The sequence below is a fragment of the Rutidosis leptorrhynchoides genome, chromosome 8 (assembly GCF_046630445.1).
Source record: "Rutidosis leptorrhynchoides isolate AG116_Rl617_1_P2 chromosome 8, CSIRO_AGI_Rlap_v1, whole genome shotgun sequence".
Classification (NCBI taxonomy): domain Eukaryota; kingdom Viridiplantae; phylum Streptophyta; class Magnoliopsida; order Asterales; family Asteraceae; genus Rutidosis; species Rutidosis leptorrhynchoides.
The window spans coordinates 238,243,788-238,251,510 of NC_092340.1; the positions used below are offsets into that span (position 1 = coordinate 238,243,788).

Sequence of the window (7,723 nt, forward strand, 5' to 3'; positions counted from 1 at the left end):
AAACACGATCTGAGTCAAAAATGATTCAATGGGATTATTGGTTAAATTTGCGGAAATGGGTGTTCAATTCAAAAAGGGATGAAAATGTTAGGATTAACCAAGTGTGTTCATGGAAGTTAGTATCTAACTTGTCCATGGTGTAACAGTTATTTTTTTGTAAATAGAACCTTCCTTCTTTATCATTTTACCACTTGTCAAAGAATTTATCACGTCTCTCGAATCGGTATGAATCAGGTTCTATGGTTATGCTATGAACATTTATACCTTTTTGTAAATAGTAGGAATCCCTTATAGACAATGCCACCTATTGCGATAGCTCACTCCGTTCCTGAAGGACATAGAGTCGTCTACACTGATATGTAGATGTACCAGTGGATACTCAGGTTCATGGACATTATCATCTAATCAGAATCACCAAATCTACGTAATTCCATGTGACATGTTAAACATTTTACATGGATGGTAGGATAAAGCATAAAATGCCTTTAAATCATTACGTATCCATGAGTCAAGCACTTCAAGATCTCATACTAAGTAACTAACAAAAAACCCAAACTACTCCGTATTTCCCATATATTATGTCAAGATTAATTTACTAACATAAGTGCTTCACAATACTATTGTCATCTAAAGAATGACCATAGGTCATACTTCCCTTACTAACTCATAGGTAGTCGTAGTAGACTTAGAACCCGCTATTATAGAATTAAAACAATCTGGTCACTTCATCGGACTCACTCTGTTAGTCTCATCCCATGATAAACTTTACGACTTTTCAAATGATATCACTGTCTAACAAATAGTGCGCATATAACCATAAGCTATAATTCATAGCTAGTCATACCAACTGATAGTAACTACACTTGTTACTACTAATGATATCCATTAGGATATTTCCATTCACCTGGTGATCAACAAGAACTCAGAGGTCTAATATTATCGATTCTCCTCTTTCCCTTTTATCACCCTAGAACAAAATGTTCCAAGTTAGAATACACATCCAATCATATTCATAACGTCTAAACATTGTAAGCCGGTTTATATAGTGAAATTCTAAACACTGGTCAAAATTACACCTAACACATTTACTAGCACTAATCATACGTGTGTGTGTGTACAATCACACGCGTGAAAGACTAAACACGCGCACGTGTGACTAGGACCTGCACACATATCTATTTATGTTTTGCAAAGAAATGGAATAAGCAAGAAAGATACACATATTTCAGATCGGAGGGAACCGGCTCGTAAGCTATATAGCATTTTATCTCCAATCCAAACTACAATGCTTACAAAGTCTATTTCAGTCAACGAGGTATTCTTCGTGACCTTTGTCACAAAGCAATTCCTTTACCCATTTAATAAATTATCTAATCATAATTTACTATTTCCCTTATGATTAAAATCTCCAACCATTAAATATAATTAAATATCTTATAAAAATTATATTAATAGAATATCACATGGAGACTTGGTAAATCTAAGTCATAAGCACAGGTGCTATAATATTAACATTTTATGAATAATTTGGGTTATATTAGAACATTTTTATGTGCTTCTGTAGGACACTAATTTAGTATTGTCCTATACAAAAGGTCATATTAATAGAATGTGATAGGAGACTTACTAAATCTAGGTCATAAAAACGGGTGCTATAATGTTAACATTTTATGAATGATTTGGGTTATATTAGAACAACTTTATGTGCTTCTGTAGGACACTAATTTAGTATTGTCATATACAAAAGGTCCTTTAAAGCCATTTTTGTGACATTTTGACAGAAAATTGGCCGGAATTTTGGAAAAGATGATGATGTTTCTTCCACCTCAGTATATTTGATGAGGTGGCGTCTATGTGGATGCATATGTGGACAAATATTACGTAGATTGTAACTTTTTTTGAATTCGAATCCTCTTTGTGCACTAAATCGAAATCGATGTCCTTTTAAGACAATACAAAAAGTGATACTTTTTATTTTGTAAAATTTTGACTTTAAACTTATACTTTTGAGCTATATGTCCCAAATTTAAAGATGCAAAAATCACCATTTAAAATAACATACAGTAACTTCTAACAACTTTGAACCCGCAATCAATAAATTTTGCATAAAATTTGTACGGTATCTATAGATAGTTAACATTGTTCTCTTTCTTTTTAAGGTAATAATTTAAGGCATCTATATTTTCGGTGACGTATAAAGTAATCACTATCTTTGAAAATAAGACTGGATTTAAATGTCAGTGTAACTTAATGTTTTTTTGATGTCAACTAACCTTTTACAATAATTATTTTACAACTTCATATATTAACTATTTTCTCAAAATCAAAGGGCTTAAAGTTTTACGGTATTTGAAAAAAATTTCAACTAGAAAGCTTGAGGGTTCATGCGCCGTCGTAGGCATATCGATAAATAAATAGGTGTTGAGTGTACGAATTGTCGTTCTTAAAAAATACTAATTTTTTTACGTATTTCCCATTCATATAGGTTGTATATTATCTTCAATATATATATTATAATGCGCTAGAGGAATTTTGGGTTCTTTATAATTTTTAGGTCCTTTCCTAGACCATTTCCGTTCAGTTGCTAAAAGATAGAGAGAATGCTTTCTAAATGAGATTGAGTTCAATAGACCTCTCACTGAGGACGATTGTTCTATTAGTTGTTTTTAAATCTCGATTAGGAAAACTTGTTCCGTCACCCATCATTTCTATATCATCACCCGTCATTTCTGTATCCATCTACATTTTTCTTAATCTCATTTTTTTAAGGTTTTCTAATGGATTTTATTGAAGGTGTTGTATTGGGGTGGGTATCTCATGATGGACGAGTTGCGGCAAGCGGTAGCTCCGTTTCTTCCTGCCTTGGGCGGGGGAGGCGGGGGTGGGTTCAATCCCCCACCGCCTCCTACAAACGACCATTTTGTGATTGCGGGTCAGCCCCCCAAGTGGAGGTGAACAACCATTTTGTGATTGCGGGCCAGCACCCCCAAGAGCAAGTCCAGCAAGGGGCTCCTCAATGGGAATCGACCTTTGACGAGGCAAGGGAAACAAGAGCTTTCGAACGACACATGCGAGAATGCAATAGGCGAATAGAGAAGTTGATTACATACACCCAAAGTCTTTATAAGTGGGAAAGGATAGAACTACTTATACGCGGTAACGGAGCTGAAGCTATAGAGCAAGGTTTTCATTCTTACTTCGCAGACATCTACGATTTCCCCACGTCGGCAGATCGTAGACGGCATCTATCTGAAGTAAGGAGAGCGATAGGGAATGAAGAGAGCGCTATTTGGAGGCGTCTCTGAGCCCTCATAGAGAATTATTGAGATGTTCTGTATGGTAAAATTATCAATTTTTCGGTTGATGCGATGGGCTTATTATTATCATTTTTGGTTGATGGTGGTGACGAAATGGGATTATTTAAAGAGTGCCGACCGTGCGACACTCGAGATGTGGAATCACATCTTACGCCATATGTACTGAGTCATCACTCGGGAGACATGGTAACAAGCCCGGTACCCAGTTCTTTCCAATAGGTCAACCTATCCAGTCCAGAGAAAAGGTTGGCATACCAATCAGGGTTCCATTCTTCCAGTGAAGAAGGACTTGCGATAGAAGATCGAAGCGGCTTGAGTCTATACTATATAACCTACGCGTACGCTATTTTAGTATTTTGAATATATGTTATCCTTGGATGCGTAAGTTACCTTTCTCTTTCCCATTGGGTAGTCACTCTAAACAAGATTCTCTTCTTTCTTTTTTAGTTTAGTGACAGTTCATCAAAAGATTTGTCCAAGACAAGGAGAATGAGGAAGATCGCGCCTTGCTTAGTGAATTAAGTCAGTTCACGTTGGAGGGACAGATTGAGCGCGCTCGATCTACCTATCTTTCTGAGTTTGATTGGTTTTCGCTCCAGCTGACCTTTCCATTTAATTAGGCCCAACCACCTTCAAGAAGGCAAAGAAGTCAACTTCATAACCTTTTCCATTATCAGTAGCAGCAGTGGATGAATCGAGACAATAAAAATACAGGTAGGAATCTACTTATCTACTTGCCTTTCAACCTCAGAGCATTCAGTTCAGGTACCGCATCGGTCGACGACTTGGCTGGGCAGATCTTCACTCATTATCCTTCTTCGAACCTTTTGGTATGTATTACTAGATCGAGCACGCGACGCACATTGTCTTAAGTCCAAGAGCGGGATGTATCCTCTTCAAAATTTCTACTACTTCTTTGCCTCCCCCGTCTCTTTTCAGAGATCTCCTTGTTCTCTTCCCATATTTTCCTCCATACCTTCGCCGCCTTCTTCATCATCTTGTTCCATCCTTCAGTGATAGACACGATTATGTTATACTACTCTATACCTACGAAACAAGCCAATAGAGAGTGGGGGAAGGGACAGATTTGAGACTACCGACATCTCTAGCACTGTTGAGCTATATCTTGTACTTTCCTGGGCCTAACTAAGAAAAGAGAACAAGTGAAGAAAAGCAAAAGCAAATACGACTTTCAGCCAGGCTGCTTCATTCAAGTCTAGGACTTAGGCAAGACTTATAAATCGAGCAGTTATAAAGCAGTTTAATCGCATTTATCTTCTCTCACTTAGCTCGGATCTGGTGTCGTCGCTCACAGTCCAAGAAGAACCTTTCATTGGCTAGCGGGATTACGCTTAATGGGGTAGACCAATCATCGCTTACTTTCTAGTACACCTACTAGACCCATACACATTACGAATGTGTTCACCAAACATCTGACTTAGTAACCTTTTGCTTAGACTGACAATGATAAGGATGGAGATCTATGGATAATGGGATATAGAAGTCAGGTGCGACGGTCAGCTCAGTCAGAGTGGAAGCGGTCAGGCAAGGTTATCGTTAGACAATGTAGCGCAAGCGACGGGTAGCACTTGCCATATGAAGAAGGCGACTACAATGGGAGACGAAGGCGATGTGGGCTTGCAATATATATGTAGCACTTGCAAGGCAATTCAGACGACGTTAGCAAGATGTAGCGCTTTCTAGGTTACGGTAGCGCTTGCCATAAAGAAGCTTTCCAGAAAGCAGGTCAGGCAGGCGAGCGATAGTACAAGCAAGCTAACACACGGGCGAGGTTGAAGGGGTCTTGCGCAACCTTCAGATTGTCGCAAGCGCAACCTTTGACCCCTTCGTCGACAACCTCTCATTTGTTCGACTACTCGCGGGGCTTGCTGCATTTAAAGAAGCTCCACCCGGGAAAAGAGTGGAAAGCAGCTTTGATATGATAACGAAGAGGTCGCATTGAGATCTTCTATCCAAGGATCTCGATCTAGGCGAGAGGTTGCGCTTGCCATCCTGAACCAACTTTTTCCTTTCTTGACTGGTGGTGAACCCTCCTCTCTTCTTTCTGGGTCCGCCCGTACCAGCTAACTCGCTTTCCTCCTAAAGGGTCAAAAGGGCCTACCTGTGCATTTAGCTGACACTCTATGCCCCGTAAAAAGAAGAGAATGTCCAGTTATGGTGAGGAATAGGCCTCTATCCAGATGAGAGATTGAAGAAGAAAGCGATGTGTGCCCTGCCTTTCCTCGAAAGGTGGTTGCAACGGGCTTTTATGAATTTCATTTGTGAAGTAGAGCCCAGCCCATTTAAGGTGGGTAGCCTAAAGAAGTGGGTAGGGTCAAATTTTTTCTAAATGAGAGTCAGTCGCAGATGAGGGCATTCGTTCATCCTTCAGTTCAAAGCGCCTACAGGATTGGCTACGACAAACGTAAACAATTTCTTACTTCCAAAAAAAGTTTTAACGTTATCTAATCAAATCCCGAATCTACTATAGTTTTGGTGGAGTTTTTCATTGTCGGCCTGAAACTCTTGTTGTACAGCCAAGTGGAAAAACATCGAAGCACATAAATTATCGTAAATAAAGAAAAAGGGTTTTCTAGCTATTCGTGGATAGGTTCGTAAGAATTTCATTTGGTTTTGATTTTCTAGCATAGCCCCAATGTACCTAAGCCCCATGCATTGCGTATAATAGCTACGAGCTGCTGTAAGCGCTGTTGCGCGAGTACTGTATCACGAACTAACAAGAGAGGAACTACAAGCAGAAGTCAGTAGTCACTCTTCGACTTAAAAAACAATCGGAAAATGGAAATGAATTACAGAACTTAGTGAGTGAGCGGCCGTTCACGTCAGGAATCTAAGTTGTTGATGTAGTTGCTACTCTTTCTTTTTTTCATCTCGATGGGGTTGGTGTTCCGAGTTATCTAACTCAACTCCTAGTTCTAGTAGTACAAGCTTCGTGATGTACACAGTTTAACCTATATCATACTACCATTCGCCTATTAAATAACCTTTGGTAATCATGAGGGTAGTCTTTTTTCTTTTGGTTCCATACGTACTGGAGTTCTAACATTTGAATTTCTCTTACATTCTACGTTCCCGAAACGAATCCTATCAAATATTTCACATTTTTGATGATCATCTCTATTTTAGGTATTCGGGGAATCCTCCTTAATAGACGAAATAATCATATTATGTCAATGCCAATTGAATCAATGTTATTAGCTGTGAATTCGAACTTTTTGGTATTTTCCATTTCTTCGGATGATATGATGGTTCAATCATTTGCTTCATTGGATCCAACGGTGGCAACTGCGGAATCTGCTATTGGGTTAGCCATTTTCGTTATTACTTTCCGAGTCCGAGGGACTATTGCTGTAGAATCTATTAATAGCATTCAAGGTTAAACGTGACTCCTAGAGAGTGACCAAAATACGAAGTTCTCTTTTTGTTCTCTTCTTTCTTTTTTATTTTTACTTGGTTGGCAGGGTCAGGGCCTTTCTCGCTGGCCGAGCCGATTCTAAAGTCCTTTCCTAAACCACTTCCCGTTCAGTTGCTGAAAGATAGAGAGAAGGCTTTCTAAATGAGATTGAGTTCCACGAATATGCAGGCTAGAAAGATGCTATTTGATGCTATTCTATCTATTTGTACATCAAGTTCGAAGAAGATCTCAATCTATAATGAAGAAATGATAGTAGGTCGTTGTTTTATAGGCTTTATCATATTCAGTCGGAAGAGTTTAGGTAAGACTTTCAAAGTGACTCTCGACGGGAGAATCCAGGCTATTAAGGAAGAATCACAGCAATTCCTCAATCCTAACAAAGTAGTTCCTCCAGAATCCAATGAACAACAACGATTACTTAGGATCAGCTTGCGAATTTGTGGCACCGTAGTAGAATCATTACCAATGGCACACAGTGCGCCTAAGTGTGAATAGACAGTGCAAGCTTTGTTATGTCGAAACCTAAATGTTAAGTCAGCAACACTTCCAAATGCCACTTCTTCCTATCACATCCGTCTTCAGGACATTCTAGTCACAGGTTTTCACTTCTCAATGAGTGAAAAATTTGTCCCCGGGTCTACGTTGAAAGCTTCTATAGTAGAACTCATTCGGGAGGGCTTGGTGGTCTTAAGAATGGTTCAGGTGGGGGCTGAATAAAGAAGACGAATAGAATAGAATTCATGTTCATGCTAAGAGAAGAGCGGATCCAATACCAAGACGACTTCTTTCCGAAGAAGTGCAGCAAGTAATTTAGGAATTTGGGGATTTCATACCCCATGAGTGAGTTTCCAAGTGCCCCCTAGGAAGCCAGTCTACCACAAGATCAAGTTGAAGCCTGGAGCCAAAGCCCAGATCTAGCAAAATTTATAAAGAACCCAAAATTTTGAACATATATATATATATGTGTGTG

General features: G+C 39.1%; 1 pseudogene; it reads left to right on the forward strand.

The window, feature by feature from the left end:
* Positions 1-6,204: 6,204 nt before the first annotated feature.
* On the forward strand, positions 6,205-7,470 carry LOC139864044 (ATP synthase protein MI25-like; annotated as a pseudogene).
* Positions 7,471-7,723: the final 253 nt, after the last annotated feature.